The sequence below is a fragment of the Canis lupus genome, chromosome 8 (assembly GCF_048164855.1).
Source record: "Canis lupus baileyi chromosome 8, mCanLup2.hap1, whole genome shotgun sequence".
Classification (NCBI taxonomy): Eukaryota; Metazoa; Chordata; class Mammalia; order Carnivora; family Canidae; genus Canis; species Canis lupus.
This window is the reverse complement of record NC_132845.1, coordinates 64,371,745-64,392,081: the sequence shown is the minus strand read 5'-3', so window position 1 is coordinate 64,392,081 and position 20,337 is coordinate 64,371,745. Positions and strand designations below refer to the sequence as shown.

The 20,337-nt window shown below is 49.5% G+C and overlaps 1 protein-coding gene across 18 annotated transcripts in view; it reads right to left on the bottom strand.

Annotated features, from left to right (window-relative positions):
• SDK1 (sidekick cell adhesion molecule 1) overlaps positions 1–20,337 on the bottom strand; it is an 895,654-nt gene that overhangs the window by 119,062 nt on the left and 756,255 nt on the right. The gene's annotated exons all lie outside the window — the stretch shown is intronic.

Below are 20,337 nucleotides of genomic sequence, written 5' to 3'. Positions count from 1 at the left end.
ACACACACCCTCAGTCTAAGCCCTGGAGCTATGGCTCCTGCTATTCCCTCAAAGGTCAGGACCTCACATACTATCCTGTCCTTCCTCTTGGTTGACAGGTGAAGACCCAAAGAGAGGGCCAGAGAGAAGACTTGGTCAGGGGGACTGACCGGGGGACTCAGTCTCTCCCTGTTCCGACCCTGCCCATTCCTATCCCAAACACACACCAAAGATCCAGCGCAGGCCTTGCACAGAGAAGGACTGCCTGCTGCCATGGGAGCTAGACCAGCAGGCCAAATCAAGAGAGCCATGAGGGGAGATATTGTGACATCATGTCAGCCAGGAAAGCCCTAATTCTACCACACAGGTTTCTGCATTCCTATGCCAGGCACACTGGGCCTCGTGCAGCCTGTGTGGCTCTGGGGGCCCCAGCAGATGCATATGGAGGGAAGGCTGGAAGCACCAAAGGGGTTTCAGGCCAAACAAACTGGGGTGAGGTGGGTCCGCCTAGGGCCCTTTGCTTTTAACACATCGTAAATGTGTCAAATGACAGCGCAGAAATGTGCTCGTGAAGCTTGCAGAGGACCAGTCGGCAAGGGCCAGGTGGCTAGAGGATGGCATAAGAATTTGAGATCTTGGAAACCTGGAGGAAGGTCCAGGAGGGCATAGAGGAGGCAGAGTGCACACAGCTGGGCAGCCTACCTCCTCCAGAAGGCTACATGCAAAGTCAAAGCTCTAAATACTCAGCGTTGAAACATGGAAACAGTCTGGCAGTTCTCAGTAAGTTAAACATAGAATGATCCTATGGGCCAGCAATCCTACTCCCAGGCAGACACTGAAAAACCTGGAAGCTGGTCCCCTAGCAAGTATAGGAGCACATATGTTCACGGCGGCTCTATTCTCAACAGCCAAACGGGAGGCCACATGGAGCCCGGCTGGTGGATGCACAGATAAACACCTGTGTAGCGTCCATGCGGGGAAGTACTAGCCAGCTGTAAAAAGGAACCTACAGTGCGGTGTCCTTGAAAACATGAAGCCAAATAAAAGAAGACCCGAGAGAACACATTTATATGATTCTACTTCATACCATTTACAGAATAGGTAAATCCACAGAATCAGATGCAGGTGGGTGGGTGCCAGGGGCTGAAGGAGGAGAGAATGGGCAGTGACTGCTGAATGGCATACTGTTTCGGGGCGCTGAATATATTTGGGAACCAGGTAAAGGTAGTGGTTGCACCGTGAGTGCACTCACTTGTGAACCATGCACTTGAGAACAGTTAACTTTCTGTTACATGAATTTCACTTCACTTAAAAAAAATAGTGTTAAAATAAAATGTGGGACAACTGGCCAGAAACGCATGGGGAGAAAGATCCGGAGATCAGAGCCGATGAGTAGCTGGGGAGTCAGCGAGGCAGCTGAATGGGGCAGTGAGATCAGGAGATGGAGCAGTTTACACAGCTGGGGGCCGGGTGCACAGCCCCCAGGACCACTGCATCAGCTCCAGTCCCTCCAGTCCTCAGCACTGCAACCCCCAGCGGAGCCCCCAGACCCTCACTTCAGAGACATGGAAATGAAAAAAGGAGAAAACGGATGTAGATCGAGGATTGATCTGAGTGGCACAGAACACCTGTCTTGGAGAATGGGAGTTAGACGAACTATAGAAACAGTGCCAAGTGCCCCCAGGGCCCACGGCTGCCACCTGCCTCCTCCACTGTCCCCGCGGAGCAGGAGAGGGCCAGGAGGAGAAGATCGCCAGCGCTGACCGCGGCCTGGGTCTGTGCAGTGCTGCTGGTGTGACGTTGGGGGGGCACTAATGTCCACTCAGGAGCCCGGCCTGGGGCTCAGAGTCCAGCCGAGAGGAGATGCAGTAGGTGTCTGTGGGATGAAGGGCAGAGGGCTGAGAGAGGAACCATGGGGCTGGAGGAGGTTAGGTCCTGTCACGCCACAGCTGCACACCAGACAGCTCCGCACGGCTCCCAGACACCCTCCGTGCTTCCAGATGAGGGCCCCGGGCACAGCAGCGGGGTGGGGAGGCAGGGAGGCGGGGAGGTGGGAGGGCTGGGACCAGATTCTCTGCTCAGTTAGCATTATTCTAGGCGTTACCGAGATTTATGAATGCCTTAACGTCGAAATGTCAACAACCCAGCTGAACTGTATTGAGTGTGAGCGCCCCCCCAAATGGGGCCTCACAGCGTGTAGTGGTTTCTGAGGCCCAGGGAGAGGGATCCGTGAGAGACTGAATCAGAACATCTATACTATTTCTTGGGAGACGTTTAAGAAAAAAGAAGGAAAGGAGGAAAAAGAGAAAAGGAAAAAGAGATGACTTCAGTTTCAGGGCAATCAGTTCAAGACCTTTTATTCACAGCTCCATCCCAGGCTGAGATGCTGTGGAGGGTGCTGGCAAGCAGGGTGGCCGGTGCTCACGGCTCCGGCTCTGAGTGACCCAGGCAGGCGCAGGCACCTGCTCACCACCGTCCAGCCCTGTGGTGCCCTTGCTGCTGGCGTGCATTCGCATCCTTCCACGTCAGTGCGTGTGTGGGAAAAACCTGCACGCTAAGTGCCACTTATCGTCCAAATCCCCAGGCCCAACTGTGGAGGCCGCTGTGCTTCTGCAAAGCCACTCCTTCCTTTTCCGCCTCTCCCCGGGCCCCCAGCGCCACCCCTCCAACGGTGGATGCTCTGTTTGAGCTCCGGGTGCAGATGAATACTCCAGGCTAAGAAATAGTGGGGCCTGGTGCCGGCAGGCTCTGGGCCTTGAACCCCAACATGTTTGGATTCCATCTATCTGGTTGCCTCGCTGGCCTACAAGCATTCATCTGCCAGCCTGGGGGGCTGCCCTTACCCCATGGACACCCACTGGCCTGCCTGGGCACCAAGAGCTCAGGGTGTGGCCTTGGTTGACGAGGCTCAGCAGGAGGCCTCAGCAGGGTCAGCAGAGTCAGCCGCCCTGGGTTCCACAGCCTGTTTTACCCACATGCCTGAGAAGATTGGGGGAGAACTGGCACGGCCTCCTGCTGATGCCTTTGGAGGGACAGACACCCACTAGCCATCCATGGGCGATGTAAAGGCAGGACAGGTTGAAGCCGCAGGACACCACAGGCTACTGCGGTTCTTTCAGAACACTGGTCTGCAGCTCCATTGGCAGAGGGTCCGGGAGATGCTCCACTGCCAGGACGTGCGTGGGGCCAGCAGGATGATGATGCCTACTTAGCTTCTCCAGGGAGAACCCCTGGGATTCTCTGAGGAGGGAAGGCTCTCCTTCTGGAGCTCCACTGCCCTGCTGCTACTCTCATGTCCACGAGCTCCAATGTGCTTTTTGAAAAGGTCGCTGCCGGCAGAGTGCAGACAGGGCTTCTATTTTGCCGAGGGTAGCCGCCAGCTGTAGGGTGAGGATGAATGGCTGGGGACACCCAAGGTTACACTTCCCTGTCTTCCCATGGGGTGCTCTGTCTCCTTTTTAAAAGACCTGGATTTGAATGTGTGGCAAATCAGTGGCGAGCCCAGGTGGGCGCCGCATGGCTCCATTTGGCTCTTTCTGCCACCCTCCCTGCAAAGCCAGCCTGTCATTACCTGGAGGCATCACTTAGTCTCAAACACTTGTACCTTACACACCTGTACCTTACAAATGCTCTTCCCTCTCTCTGAAGTGTGCGCTCCCCCTCCCTCTCCAGTCCTTGCTGCTGATGAGCTCCTCTGGAATCTGGAGTGCATCTGGGCCTTTGGGAGGCTTCCGTGAACAACAACCCCTGCCCCCGTGTCTTCCCAGGCTGCTAATTCTGTGCTGGTTAGGCATCTTCTGCATACCTGACACACAACAGAGTGCTCCTCCTACCTGTTGCATCCCCTTAAAAACATGACATTCAGAGGAATACACAGTATGTGTCAAAGATTCCTTTTGCTCACTGATGTGGAAACCAGAAAGGTGCTAACACTGGTTCAGAGAATACCAGACTCAAAGTATTGAGTATATGGAGTCCAAAGTATATGGAGTCCACCAACAAGGACACTGCAACAAGGTGGCCAAGTTAGAAGTAAAACCAGTTATAAGAGCGCGACGATCCTAACTTCTGGGTGTGTAACTTTCAATCTTCTACAAGGGTCACATCTAACTTCACAGAGGGTGGGACAAATCATAAACAGTAAGACAAACACAATTATAGTTTTCAAGACAGATGAGCTGTAGGCAGGCTTCTGAAACCAGGCCCTAGTACAGGAGTCAGCACACTACGGCCCGAGGGCCAAATCCTGCCCACCTTGTTTTGTAAATAAAGTTTTCTGGGAACATGGCCACACTCCTTGGTTTGTGTTTTGCCAGTGGCTATTTCCATGCCCCGTTGGTAGAGCCATGTGCTTGCAGCAGAGACCATCTGCCCAGAGGCCTGAATTATTAACTCTCTTGCCCTTTACAGGAAAAGTTTGTCAACCCCTGCTCCAGTGTTTTCACCAAAAGGACATGCAGTCCTACCTCTGCCTCCGTTCTGAGGTGTCTTGCCGTGTTTATTCTCCCTTTTGTCAGTGTGAGAGCTGCCAGGCAGATTCTGGGTCTTACTCCTCACCGAACCCCCAGCATCTCCCCCAGGGTCCAGCCCCACTGTTGGCTTGTGCACAAATGAATATACAGCGGCCACGTGCATGATTTCAAGATCGGTATTGAAAATGGGTTTTCTTGCGCGGAGCTCCAAAAGCAAATGATTACTGAAAATGTGATTTTACTTACGGACCTCTGAAGGTGGGGAGGGGCGCTTAAATTTCTATAATAAAAGGTTTACATTTTGATCTAAGGAGACCAGAATTCTTTTTAGTGGGAAACAGAAGTCTTTTAACACTTGCTGGGCTCCTCTGGCTCTCTAGTTAGAACACGACAAAGTGTTCTAGAAGTAACTGGCTGTTCACTAATGATGCGCTGGACATACCGTGTGGCAGAGCTCTTTAAAGATGAAACAAATCAGAGCTCCATGGGGAAGCTGGGATTTTGACAGGTTTTTTTTCTTCTACTTCTTTTAAAGCTAACAAACAGCACTTTGCAATACTTAATACAAAAGCAGAAATGCCACACATTTCAAATACCACTCATCGGGGGGTGGTCCTTAGGACCCATTAGGGAGCTGCTGTCCTTCCTAAAGCACCAGGACTTGCTGCCCTGATCACGTTCCTCCCTAAAGGCTCCGACTGGCGAGTCTGCTTCCCTGTCTGGCTGGGAGGCTGGGGGTTCATTCAATACCTGGGGGTCCCAGACCCCGCCACCCTTATCAAGTGGGCTTTTCCACCAGAGCTGCACCTGTCTGTCCTAGGAAAGCCTCTGCAGTTGGGGTGGCCTCCGAGGAGGCGGATGGAGGACAGTCTTCCCCAGGCAGGACTGCCAACACTCTGCCGAGGCCCTGGTGGCCACAATGAAGTCAGTGTCCTGGAGGCTAGGAGATGAACGGCTACTCTGAGGACGGTCATTAACCTCATTCTATGAAAGGCAACAGCAGACCGAGAGCAAGCACAGGAACCTGAGTCTGTTCCTATGAACAGGGAGAGGAGGGAGGACGGGGCTGGGCAGGAGGAGACAGCTCTCCTTTCATCCCCAGCTAAGAGAGGGAAAAAAGATTCTCCAAGAATCCATTCCATGGAACCCCACCAAGCCACTTGCACCCTGCTGGCTGAAACTCTGGTGTCAGCAGGAAACCCTGCCTGTCAGGCAACTTCCACAGTTACCGAGTAGCCTCTTGTTCTGAGGGCTGGCCCCCATGTCCCCAGCTGAGTGCAGCCCCCCAGTGAGGATGGGGGGCGCACAGGGCATCTCTGCATGGCGCTGCTGGCAGGTCATGCATGACCAGGAAGGCACTTGGGCCTGAGCGAGGTCCCCAGTTCCCAAAACATCTACGATCCTGCTGAGTGGTTGGGAAATTGTCCCTACACTTGACCAAGGAGGGTTCATGCTTTGCAACAGCCTGAGCTGTGTTCCCCAGCCCTCCCTCCATTCACAGCCCTGCTGGCGGGTTATTTATTTATTCTTTCCTCATTGTTTAACATTCTCTCCATCTTCAGATGCAGGAGGAGTGGGAAATGATGGTTGTGTCTTCTACTATGTGGGGCATCAAGAACATTGGGTTCTCCTGGCCTCCTCTGGCCTCGCAGTTGTCTCTTCTCTAGAAGGTTCCTCTTGTGCCTCCAGTGACCTCTCCTTTGTCTCCCTCAGCATCGGTCTCCTTCCTCCCAGCATTTGGTGTCCCTCCATGGATGGCTCAGACCCCCGTGTGTGGCTTTCATTCTTACTGACCCCCAGGCAGACGCTTCTAAATTCTGGTCATCTCTGGGCCAGTCTGATGGCACTGGGGCCTGCATCTCTGTGAAGGAGCTCATTCCTCATCAGTCACCCTGCACAGACCTCTGGTCCTGTACAGGCCCCAGAATGCTAGGGCCTTGGCTGCCGCAGCCGTAAAGGAACATTCGGCACCAGCAAGGTCATCCCTGCCGCCCCACACCCCAGGCATCCTGAGTCTGTGCCCACCTGGTCCTCCCTGTCTCACCTCCCCTGAGCTCCCTAGGCCTCCCTCATCTTACACACAGTCCCCAAATGCATCCCCTCCCAAAATCTCCTTCTAGGGACAGTTTTCCCATGAAGTGTTCCCCTCCCATGAAGAGGCTGCTCCTGCGGGTCATCTGGGCCCCCCTGACAGTCCCCATTCCAGGATCCCGGGTTCTGAGCATGGCCGCCTCAAATCTGGGGGCCCCTTCCCTCCCCACACTTGCCCGGGCTTATTTCTGAAGCGCATGTGGTCTCCTCTATGTCTGCGCCTTCTCTCTCATTAGACACAACACCTCTCAAGGGCAAACAGGAATGCTCACACCTCCCTGTGCCACTCAGCAGGATTTTGTGCCACTTCCAAAGATGCTGAAATGTCCACGAGGACTTGGGCCCCATCATGCTCAGAGTGGGGTTCAAGGGGAGTGGAGGGGAAGGCAGGGGGGCGCAAGAACCAGCCTGCTACCTGCCTTGTGATGTCAGGACCTCAGCCCTGCCTGTAAAGCAAGGACAGCAGCGACTTCCCCCGAAGGTCACGGGAGACTCTGATGGGATGGGGTATGTGAAGGGCATGGGGCACCCCAACACATGGCACTGTGCTCCGACCCCAGCAGCTGGCTTCCCACAGACACTTGTAGCCAGAAGCTAACCAGGCCGCTCCTACCAGCTGCCCTTCCTGTCGCCCATCCTGCTTAATCACACACCCTGGCTCTGCAGCCACTTCCCCGCAGGTGTATCAGCCACACTGCTGGTTTCCCTATCTGATCCCTGACATCTCGGGCTTTGCCCGACACTGGGGGAGCCACCCCAAGGAGGGACTCAGCCAAGCCCTAGAGACAGCCAACAACTCACCTGAGGCACCTTTCAAATGTAAACCACCAGTCCAGAGCCCATACCGTACACCCTCTTCCATGGGCTCTCACGCTCTGGCCCACTGTCCCGCTGCCCTAATCACCCAGGGTCAGGGATCAGGCAAATAGCCATTGTGCCCTGGAGCCCCCCGAATCACTCAGATTAGCCGGTCCCCAGCCTGCTCATCCTAAGCCTGCTCACCTCGCCTCGCCCCTCCTCCCTGCAGAAACCACAAGCAGGCTCTCCCCCCAACAGTGCCTCCTGACCAGCCCTGATGCTTCCCCGTGTGGCCCCACGTGGCATCCCAGGCCCCCCACTCCTGGAACTGTGACTACGACTATATTTTTAGTGAGTCATTTCCTGATCTGCTGGCCTCACCACACCTGAATAAAAAACTTTATGTTTTAAAACAACAAGTGCCATGCAACTTCCTACCTCTGCCTTTCATGCTGCAGTCCTCCCTTCACCCTGCCATCCCCGGCATCCCCCCCGCCCCCACAGGAGCATTCTGTGGCAACTGCAGCCTGGCCCCATCTGCTTTGGGTTCTCTTTCAGCAGCGCGCCTCATCTGTGTCAGCCAGATTATAGGTCAGCTGTCCCTCCTGCATCCCCCCAGGCTATGAGGTTCTGGAAGTCTTTAAAGTCTAACATTGCGCATGAGACCCCAATCCTGTAAAACAGTAGGTGCTTAATAAATGCTTCCTGGGTGAATGGGTGACTGAATGAAAAAGTACAAAACCTGATGACCAGAAAAATGAAAGAGGGGTGGACCTAAAAATCCAACAAGGGAATTAGGATGGAAGATTTTGAGCGGTCCTCAAAAAGAATAGGAAAATATTTCTCGTAAAGTTTAATTTGGTTTGATGGTTGTGACTTATCTATACATTGACCTCTATTTCCTGAAAACGACACTTGTAGTAGAATGTTTCCCTCAGCCCTACCTGCACTGCCACTGACAATATGACATTTTCTGCTCTGTGGTATTTTTAAAAGTCCCATAACAGGACCTAGAAGGATCTGATAGACTAATGAACAGGATGTCCAGTTTGAACCATTCATCTTCTATAGATTTCCCATGCTGGTCAAGAAGTGAAAGAGAAAAGTCATTGTCAGGGTGTTATTAGGGATAATCAAGCCAACAGTTAACATTCTGAACTATCCGAGTGTGTACTTTGCCACCGCCTGTCACTTGGGGCTGGCGCCCCTATGCTTAGGCAGAGGTATTGGCCCTGAATAAAGAGAGGCCCATCTCGGCACTTTAATCCAGGTGACCGAGTCATTGGTGAAGGAGCCATAGAGGCTGGTGACAGCCCTCCTCTGTGTACTCAACAGACCATTCAGAAATAATGTCACTCTTTTTCTTCCTATTATGACAAAGAAATTCAACTACCGGCAGAGCATATTACAGCTGAGATGCTCACAGATTCTTATGAAGGGGGCCACCAGCAGCCCTCACCTCCAACCATGAGGAGGAGAGAGGAGACAGAATTAATGACTAGAAGTCCCCACCTACAGATCTCACAGTGATGAGACAAAAAACATCTGGCCTATGACCCTGCAGGAGACAGACACGCTGGAAAGCCTTTCCAACATCAGAGGTAATAGCCAGTTACATAAGAAGGGGAAACGCTTTGAAAGCATGGGAACTCTGTCCCAACTGGCACTTGTGCCATGACCACCCCCCACCAAACCCCCCTGCCAACAGGTAATGGGCTTCTCCTGGCACCTCCTTTCACTTTGCAGGCCCTGTTTTGGGTCAGAGGTGAGCACTGGGAACAGGACATGCAAGGTCCCCAGGAGACTCTGTAACCATGTAACCAATGGAGAAGAGCATTTCTGTGACAAAGCTGAGCAAAGTGAGAGGCTCTGGGCCCTCCTGGCTCGTCTGCTTCTCAAGTGGGTGGGCCTTCGCTTGGAGATAGGAGCCCCGGGCTGCGCTGGCCTTGGTGGGTGTGGGGTGGGAACAGGCCACCCCTCTGCGCACATGGGCTGGCCTGCACCCTCTAGGCCAGGTGAAGCCTGAGTGTACAGCACACTGTGGGGGATGTCCCCTTGCTATTCACGGCCTCATTTATACTGGGGAAAAGGCCAGGGAGAGCCAGACTGGACGTTTTTCAGGCTGTGGGATTCTGGTTCTGCGTGAGTGAGTTCTAAGTACCAGCAGCTTATTCTCTGGTACTCTCAACTGACACTCTGGGTGTTTGAGCCTGGGCTGGCTTCCAGTCCCGGGAGCTCAGGCCTCTTCCCAAGCCGCACACCCTCCCGTCACTGTCACCGGGGACTCAGCCCTCCTCAGTTCTCTGACCACAGAGCACCTCCTGCCTTGAACTTGCCTGGGCCCTGGTCCCACTCTGACCTGGGCCTGGGCCTGCTTGACTGTCCAGGTGTTTCCAGGCGTGGCCCTACATCCTCCCTGTAGGCCTCCCCAGGCACACAGCCTTTCCTCAAATGCTTGCCTTGACTTTATTATTTTTACTATATGCTTCATTTATTAAGTGCTTAGCATGTGTGAGTCCCGTGCTAGAGCTTTCAATGCATTGTTCTTCCCACCACGTGTCCCAGTGTGCGTGGGCCTCACCTTCTCTGGCCAACTAGTGTCCACGGACCCTCTGACAGCCAGCAGCCTGGAAGCCAGCCCGTCACAAATGTGCTGATCGTCCTGTTTTGGTGCTGGGCTTTGCTGGTTGGCCTGTCCCTCTCCAGTCTCGCCTTGGGCCTTAGGGGCCCTCACCGTCCCACCCATCCTACAAAGGTCAAGGACAAAGCTGCAGCTTGGAGGATCTTATTGCAAGAAACCTCAGATCTCTCTTAGCCTCCACATTTCCAAATTTGCTCTTTAATACTCTGATGGATTCTTAAAGGGAAAGAAATCACTGAAAATAGTGATCATTATAGAGAAAGGGGACAGTTTAGAGCAACACCTTAGGGGAACTGATTATGCACACCTCCACTTTCAGTTGCAAGGTCTTCATAAATTCAGCCTCTTCAGAGCCACAGCCGTTTGTTTCCCCCTGTAAGGCTGGGACATGAGTGTCTCTCCTACTTGTCCAGGTTGGCACAGGACAAGCTCAGCAAGGACCACAGGGAGTGGACAAAGGTGCAGAATGGAGGTAAATCCAGCAGAGCAGAGAAGAGCTACAGTTCCAGAATTCTCAGGCAGCACACTTGGCTTTGAAGCCCCGGAGAACTTGGACATGAAGAGAAACACCCAGGCTGTTTGGGCTTCTACTTGGGAGGAGAGAAAGTCCACCTGGACGTCCTCCCTGCAGGTCACCACTGGGAGAAATTCACAGCGAGAGGCCTGGCTTGGGCAGGTTAGGGCACATCTGGTAAGCGATGCTCATAGGTAAGCCTGCCAGCACACGGGAGGTAAAGCAAAGCCTAGCTGTCCACTCATCAGCCCGTGACCCAGTCTCTCAGTGGGAAGGGCGCTGGGCAACACAGAACATTGCCTAGCACCTCGACTTCTTCCAGGAACACTTCTCTCTGAATGCCACCGCCGTGGACCCTGGGGCTACCTGGGCCATTTGTGATGCCCCACCTGCTCCATCTCCACTGCTCTTTAGTTACTGAGAGACCACAGTTGGATGGGTTGTGCTTTATTTTATTAGGCCATAACACTCTCTAAAACAGGTCCTTTTAAGAAAAGGGTACTATTATGTACAAATAAGCACTACATGGGCTCTCTCTCTCCTTCGCATTTTCGGAATGAAAACAGTTTTATCTGTGCCACCAGCATCTTCATTACAGGAAACCTGCTCGAAGCAGCCTTTAGAGAAGACTAGATGTTATTTTGGCTTTTAGAGCACAGCGAATGGCTGCAGATGGCAGGGGTTTACGGAGGGAGTGAGAAGGCAGACAGAAACAGCAAATGAAAACATATAACACTTGCATTCTTCCCTTCTACATGCACCATAAAAATGTGGGAAGAGATGTTTTGCTCACTCTACAGTCAAAGGTTACTAATTAAACAAAGCATTACTGAGCCAGATATACCTATAAAAGCTGCTTTCTAGAACTTTAACCTACATCTGAGCATCAGCTTACTACAGGGCCTTGCAATGCACTCCTCCAGGGATTAGGGTCTTTCCTTCCATAATTCACTGAAGATAATGCTGAGTGATACAACCTTCCTGGTGCACTTTAAAAGCAGTCAGAATTTAAAGGAAACTTTTCTGCAAAGATGGTATGATTGAGAAGCAGATCAAAGGGAAGAAAATACCATTATCCTGCCATGAAGTGCTTGGTAGAAGCCAAATCCTCACATCTGGAAGGCTGCTGGGCTGTTGCCTGCCCTGACCGACAGACGTGGGGGCTCCTCGCAATGGAGCACAGATGCCATTTCCTTCCTGGGCCTCCACCACCACCCGAACTGGTGCAGTCCCTCCTTCCCACATTCTGCCGGCACCCGGGGCTCACTCTGAAATCACGCCCTGCTTCCAGAGTGATGAGTTGGATGGCCAACTTCTCACTGGACCTGGTGCTCCAGCATCTTACTCCTCTCTGAACTCTGACCTGTACCAGGCACAGGGCAAGAGGCTGGGCCAGGGATGCTGGAGTCTCAGGGCACAGAAAGCCTGGGTTCAGCTTGCATCCATCCAAAGAGAATTAAGTGAGGAATGTTCTGGAGGTTTCACTTAAATCAGTTACAGTCTCAAGGGCCCTGTTGCTCTGAATTTAGGAAAGTTGGAGATTGCCTAGACCACAGAACCCATGACATGTTCTCAGAAAAGTAACTGGTGAGTTGAAGAGAGGCTTCATGGAGGGAATGTGACATGAGTGGACAGTACACATGAAGGCTAGAGACATGGCCCCTGCTGCCCGGAGGGCTGGAGGGTATTCAGAGGAGACTGCATTTGCAAAGTACCTCATGCCTAGATAAGGCAGAGGCATGCACATCTCAGGTAAGTAAACATGACAAAGTATTTTAATTTTCTAGCAACCTCTCAAGACAGGTATTAATATCCCTGCTTCACGGCCAAAGATCCTGAGCTGGGTGGCCTGCCTGAAACCACCCAGCTGGGACCTGGAGGAGCTGGGATTCGAGGTCCAGTCTCTCTGACCCCAGTGCCTGTGCCATTTGTCCTCATGTCACTGACCATTTCATCCGGGCACCGTGTATCCTTGGGGAACTTTGGCCTTTCCTGGGGGACAAATGGGACGGTGAACCATGGGAGGTGGCAAATGCCCAGGAGGTGACACGGGAGAGGGGCAGGATGGGGTTTCTTGAAGATCTCGTGGCCAGAGTCCTGGCACTAAGAGTGAGAAGAGGAGCTGCAGATCTGCTCTTCCCCTGGCTGAGGTGTGAGTGTTGGTAGGTGATGGGGGTGGTTTGGAGTGTATGCTGCCTAGAGTGTGCTGAAAACTAGACTCTCGCCCAGTAGTGAAGTGTCTGCCAAGGCATTTAGAGAGACTCCCCTTCATTAAGTTTTCAGGGCACACCCTCTGCAATATGCCTTTGAGGTCAGTAGGAACAAGTCACAAATAAAAGCAGGATTGGTTTGGCAAAAATTTTTTAAAAAAGGATATTCATATTCATGCTAGCCTTTGCAGCATCATCATGAAATAGTCTTGGGGATGACTTACTGTATCACTGAAAACCAGTCCAACATGTTCAACCAAAACTGAATGGATTAGGACAACATAAAGAAGGGTAGCAGTCTATCGATGTAGTCAATCCAGATGTTTGAGGAAAAAGGCATCTCTTTCATGTGGCCAAGCAGTCACAGGAGCAGGGCACGCTGGCTCTGTGACAGAACCAGCTCAGGGCTCCCAGCACACAAGCAGTGAAATGTCCATTGCCTGTCTTCTGTCTTCTTTCTTGGCCATTATTCTGTCCTAAGAAGCCCAGAAAAAGTCTATAATCCTTACCTTCTGGGGTTTGGAACTAAACTTCTTTTTATAGATGAATGATTACTCTCTGGGAACATTTAAACACAAATGCTTCGGATAATGAGCTTTAGGGGGAAAAATTCTCTTTTGGTTTTGAAGTTTCAACTATCTGCACCACTACCAAACTTTAAATTTTTTTTTAAATTTTAAAATGCCTTAGAATATTTGTAGGGGGACTTCCAGTTCTGGCAATATGACAGACAAGATAACTTTTAAGGTTAGCCTCCTGCCCCAAAGCCAGAGAAGTGCTAGTTATGGTACAATAGATGCCTGGTCAAGTACTAGGGGAGCAAGGGACTTATCCAGAGGCTGATACATGTGGGAAGTGAAGCTGTGACCAAACTCACAGCAAAATCTAAGCAAGCACTTCCTGAGGGAGAAGAGACCTGTAATAATCACAGCCTTTGAGGATAGAGAGAAACACAGTGGACTTGAAATACTGGACATAAGAACAAGTACGACTGGTTCAGAATTAAGGAATTTTAGGATCCTGTGCCACTAGAAGGAAGAGAGACATAATGATTAACTTTAGATTCTGATAACCTACCTTTGCATGTTAGGTTATTTAGGACAGTTGGTGGTGGGAGGCAGGGTCAGGACCTGCGCAAAGGTGTCCAAGCTGGTGGAAACCCACTCATGTGGGAGGACTGTCCACATACAGGGGGATTTGGCAAATAAATAAACAACTGAGGTTAGTGGGAGCCAAAGAAAGGCTAGTATAGATGTGGAAAGGAGTGGCTTGAATAAACAAGCTGGAGGTACTAAACTGTATTTGGAGGTGCTAGTGTGAATGAGTGGTTTTCAGCATATGTAGATAGACACAGAAATAGGCCAAGGTGTAGATGTGTGTGCACCTGAGGGTATGTATTTCCTAGCTGCAGGCACTTGGAGAAGGCCTGAACATAGTGACATCCAGTGGCAATGAGCACATCTAGTGCCCAGATCTTGGTTTCTAAACACTACTCTCCATTGAAAAGATCCTAGTTCCTTGGAAAAATGGCTAAAAACAGAGAGGAAAGAATAAAAGGAGTTTAGAACACCTTGTTGTGCCAGAACACAAGTGTATGCTTAGAGTTACAGGGGCATGCGAGGAGAACACGAGAACCAGGTAGAAGGGCGGGAGAGCCAGAGCACCAACATAAGTGATGATAGCACTGCATTAGTATCTGCTAAGTAAAGAAGGAATCCGTAAGTCTACACTGAAGTCAACAAATAAATGAACAAATGAATGGGATGAAAAAACTGTCCACTACAGTAAAAGTCCAATCAATAAATGCAGAAGAAATAACTGAATTAGGTCACTATTTGGTGCCCTCATTGTGCTAATTATTTCAGTAAAGAAACTTTAGTTGATGACAAAACTAGTGGATGTGAGCGGGAAGGGGAATGAGATTTTCACAGTATCTTGCAGCGCCTCCCACAGAATACTTACTGTGAAGGGGAGGAAAGGAGCTCTGTGTGGAGAAACCAGGCAGATGCCGTTTTAATCACGTGAGCTAATTAACTCCACCAATCATGGGACCTACTGATGTCATATTGAACCCAACAGGTTCAGTGCAGGGTGCAGTGGGAGAAAACCACTTCTGTGACATTCTGAGCAAAAAAGGATGACCTTGCTCTAATCATAAAGAAATTGTACAAATCTGAATTGAGGGATATTCTAGGAAATGAATGGCCTGAGCCCTCAAAAGTATATAGGGCATGAAATCAGGGATTGGTGGGGGAATGAATCCAGGTCGAAGGAGATGGGAGAGCTGTGACAACCAGGGACAGTGTGTCATCCAGGGCTGGATCCTTTTCCCACCGAGGACATGTTGGGACAACTGACCAAACTTGTATGGAGTCTCTGAGTCTTTGTAGTATTCTTTCGATTTTTCTTTAGTTTTGAAATATTTTTGAGGTGAAAGGCAAAAGTGAACTTCAGGGAAATCTCAAACTCCTTTAACCAACGGCTACAAACTGAACCAGTGGTGAGCATAGCAGCCTGGGGCGCACCCCCGGGGAGTCTGTGTCGCTGGCTATGGGCACTGCACCCCAGGACCTTCACTACATGGGACACTCTCAGACAGATCTGGGGGAGCATGACCGCTGGGGAAAGGCATGAAACCTACCCAGACCATGCTTCCCTGGGGAAACTGGAGCCTTTAAACCCATGTGAGGAGATGTGGAGAGGCTAGATCACCGTGTTTGCTCGGAGATCCAGTGCCCAGAGTCCCTGTGATGGGACCAGCACAGCAGAGACTGTAGCTTTTTAATCCACTGTGCCACCTAGCAGTTATCACCCATAAGGCAGTGCCCCCAGTCCCCTACTCGTTAAGGCTCAGCCAGGACTGGGAAACCCAGAAAGCCTTGGGATGATGCCCTAGAGGCTCTGGGTCTGAGGCCAAGTTCTAAGTCAGCAGCCCTGCCCCTCACACTGCCTGGAGGGCAATCAAATCTTTGTTTATGAAAACTGGTAAGAAAATAAACTATTGATCTTAAAAGCCAAACCAACAGCAAGAAAAGGCCAAGTTCACTTGCGAACATGAATACAATAATCTTAGCTCCAAACCAAACCAGACCGCCATCGTGATCAAGCTGTGTTTATACCAGGAACACTGGAATGGTCAAACATTAAAAATATCAACATATATCATCCTTCCAACAGAGAATGGAAGAAAAACCATGAACATATCAATAGATGCAAAATAATGTTTTGATAAAAATAAACATTAATGATTTTCTTTAAATCTTAAAAAGCACAAAAATCAACTCCTAGCAAACTAGGATTAGAAGAGTTGTCTTAATCTGATACAGGCTAGCTATAAAAATAAACAAAAATACCGTAAATTGTACATGTTATAATTAATTATAAAATCTTAAAAAAAATCTTAACAGAACTTCTTGAAAGTTAGTAATAAAACAACAGTTCTATCATGGCTCCAGTTCAATGTGCTATGGGAAGACCTCGCCCTCCCACTGAGCTTACAGAATAAATAAGTTAAAAGAAACAAAAAAAAAAGAGAAACAGAGGATATGAAGATTTCAAAAAAAGAAACAAAGCTGTCACTATTAATGGATGATAGGACTCCTCTGTAGAAAGAGAGAGTAGAATTAATAAAGTAAGAAGAGAATTCTCAAGAGTTTCTGGCTATACCCTCTCCCACAGGCTGAGTGGCAGCTTTGTGCTGGTCATTAAAAGAAGAAAAATATTCAAAAATAAATTGTTATCCTATATGCCAGCAGAATGTCAGAAAATGTAATGAAAAATCACACACACATTAATTAATCCTCATGGTGATCTTGGAAATGGTATTGCTGACCCCATTTCACAGGTGAGGAGATTAAGGCTCATAACGAACTTAAATACATCAAGGCTCACAGAGCAGGGAAAGAGGGTAGCAAGAAGTGGAGCAGGTCTACCTGAGGCAAAGCCCATACTCCTTCCTTTTTCAAAAAAAACTTTTTTTTAAAAAGATTTTATTTATTTATTCATGAGAGACACAGAGAAAGAGGCAGAGACATAGGCAGAGGGAGAAGCAGGCTCCCTACTGAGCAGAGAGCCTGATGTGGGACTCGATGCCAGGACCCTGGGATCACGCCCCGAGCCAGAGGCAGATACTCAACTGCTGAGCCACCCAGGCGCCCCTCCCATACTCCATCTATCACAGTTTTTGAGGCACGCTGATTGCCCTGGACTTTTCCTGCATGTTTCAGAGCAGAGGGAATAGCCCAGTACTTTTGCCAAGAAGAAAAGAGCTGACAAAGATGTACAGGCCATGTTCCTGGATAGAAGTCTCACCATCCTAAGACATCAATGAGAGTTGCCAGAAAAATCCTAAACAAGGTGAGTGGTGTGTGTGCATGTGTGTAGCTGCAGAGGTGGGAAGTGGTCAGAAAGCGCTCAACAGATATTCAAACACATTTTAAAGCCTCTATTATTAAACAATGTGGTATCAATGCATGAATAGCCAGACTAATAGAACAGAATAAAAAGTTCAGGAATAAACCCAAGTGCACATGGGAATTTAATATCACAAATCAGTGGGAGAAAAAAATGAGACTTTTTATTAAATGGCTTTGGGATAATCACATAGCTATTTTCAAAATTATAAAAATGGATTCATACCTCACTCCACATACAAGGGCAAATTTCAAATGGTTGGCGAGCTAAATGAAAAAAGTAGCTTTAGCAGTGCTAGGAGAAAGGTGAATTCTTTTATAACCTAACGGTGGGGGAAACCTTTCTGTGGCTGACAACCCAAAAGCATGCAAGAAGTGATGGATAAATTAGACTTCTACTTCTTTTGGCATGGCAAAAGAATTTACATAGACATTCATTGTCTCATCCAGCAATCCCAGTCCCAGGAATCCATTCCAAGGATTCAAGATGACTATGCAAAAGACCAAAGACAACCTTCTGGGAGAATAATGCCCCCACCTTGGAACTCCACACTCTAATTCCTGGGACCTGTGAGTACAGTTTCCTGACATGGCAAAGCGACTCTGCAAATGTGATTAAGGTGAAGAGTTTTGGAATGGGGATATTATCCTGGATTATCTGGGTGGGTCCAGTCTATTCACCTAAATCCATAAAAATGGCAGAGGAAGACAGGAGGCTGGTCACAGACAGGAGATGGAAGGAGGAGGAGGAATGGACCCATTACTGCCAGCTGGGAGGGTGCAGGAAGCAGGGCCACGGGACAAAGAGCATGGTGGCTGCTTGGACACTGGGGATGGTGACAGCCAGGCTCAGTTCTAGGACCACAGAGGGTGAATTCTGACAATACCTGAACCAGTAAGGACATGGATCCTCCTTTAGAGCCTTGGGATGGGGATGGAGCCCTGCTGACACCCTGATTTTAGCCCAGGAAACCCATATTGGATTTGCGACCTACAGAACTGTGAGATAGCACATAAGTATTGTTTGAGCCAAGAAGGTATTGGTCATTTATGATGGCAGAAAGAAAAGGGGTGTGCACTGCGGGTGCCTCCCCTGCAGCAGAGCCCCAGCTGAGTCAATGAGCTCTGGCACACAGACATGGGGAGGACTGTGTCTGTGGGAAGGGATGAGGAAGATCTGCCTGCAGGATCTTCAGGACGTGCTGTCAGGTGAAGAGAGCTGGGGGCAGTGTGCTGCATTCTGAGTGAGAAGAGAGGAACCCACTCGAGTGTATTTGCCAAAAAAAAAAAAAAAAAGGATAAACCAAAAACCTAATATGGGGCTTTTGGGGGACAGAGGCCACAGAGTGAAGGGGGAAAGAGGAACTTCTCTGGATACACCTTTTCTGTGGTTTTGACTTTGAGCCGGCGTGAATGAGTTACATGTTCGAAAATAAATTTCAATTATTTTAACAATTTTTTTTAAAGTTAAATGATTTTTAAAGAAGGCAGTCATTAAAAATGGAAGCAAAAGAATGAAACAAAACACAACCCTGAAATGAATGAACCTTGGTTTGTATTAAGTTGTAATTATTTTCACATAAAGAAAATAATTTAGAACTCAGTATTTTGACCATACATCGGTAGCGTAATATGGCTCAAGGACAAATACTAACACCGCATTCAGTAGTCTTATTGTGAGTAGTACCATTGAAATTATCATTGTGAAACTCTTGATACGATAGTAGGATAATGAAAATAAGTGATGATGTTAATATTTCTAAAAGCACAATTTTAGAAAAAAATGTATTTCAACTGTAAATTCCAAGTTAAAGTTATCTTAAATTTGCCTGGAAATAGCAGCATGAACTCATGATGTTTCCTTTTTCTGTCCCTGGGAAAGGTCTAGAACGTCCAGCTGGAGGCAATGAGCACCCCTTCTCCGCCCTCAGTGCCCAGACTCTGGTCTTTAAACACCATCTGACACTTAACGAAACCAGGTGGGAATGATCCATCTGAGCTTCAGCTGCAGGACAGGAAGGCACTGGATGATCCCGGGACATCCTGCTGTGTACGAAGTCATCAAAGATTGGTAACTCCATGTCAGAAAGCCCAGAACATGACATGCTCCCCACTGGCCAAGATGGGTCAAGGTTAGATTCAGAAAGAATAATGACTGTAGGTGATTGAAGTGCACTGAATATATTTTTAAAAACTATACTTTCATATTGATAATTTAGGGGAAGAGATAGTAGAGATGAGGGAGGGAGGGAGAGATGGAGGGAGCAATGAATGAATGAATGAATACTGGGATAAGCGGGGACCAGTTCCTTACTCTGAGGCTGGGAATTCAGGAAAAAGACTCAGCATTTATCCCACCTTCCTGTGTTCAGGGTAACTTGACCTGCCTGAGGGATGAGGGGACACACTTCTTTTCAGATGACAGAAAATCACCATTTTGAAAATCTTAGGAAAATACTTCACTCAGGAAAGACCATCGATGGCTGAGACCAGTAAGTGTGAGGTTGAGGGGGGACCTCACAGCATCCTTGGTGTCCCTGAGAGTGGGATGCGCGGCCACTGTGTGTCCTGGCGTGCTGCAGAGTGGGGCACATGGCACCATCTGGGGACCGCATCAGAGTGGCCCCAGTCTGCAGCAGTCAGTCCTTCCCCACGGCCCCACGTCCTGGGGTTCCACCCACATTCACCCCTGGGCCAGAGGCAGGGGACCCTCTTCCTGATGCCATCTAATGGGTCTACATCATTCCCCTCCTTCATCTCATCTCCTGGCATTTTATCTTCTCACATCATAAGAAGGGTAGGCACAGGACAGTGAGCCGTTCTGGGAGAGAGACCACATTCACACACCTTTCCTACGGTATGTTGTTAGGATTGTTCTATTTTACTTTTGGTTATTGCTGTTCATCTCTCATGGTGCAAATGTATAAACTAAACTTTGTCATAACTATGTACATCTTGGGAAGAACACAGCACACACAGGGGACTGCACTACCCTGGTTTCAGGCATCCCCTGGGGGTGTTGGGATGTGTCCCCCGAGGATATGCTCATTGAGGATTTGGAGTGAACCTTCCGTGTACAGGAAACAGGAGGCTGAGGAGCCAGGGACAGCCAAGGAGGTAAAGGGTGCCCCTCTGATGCAGGACAAGCCAAGGGACAGCTGACTGGGATTCACAAGCCATTGCTGGGGCTGGGCCAGGGGTAGGGGGAGGAAACTTCTAG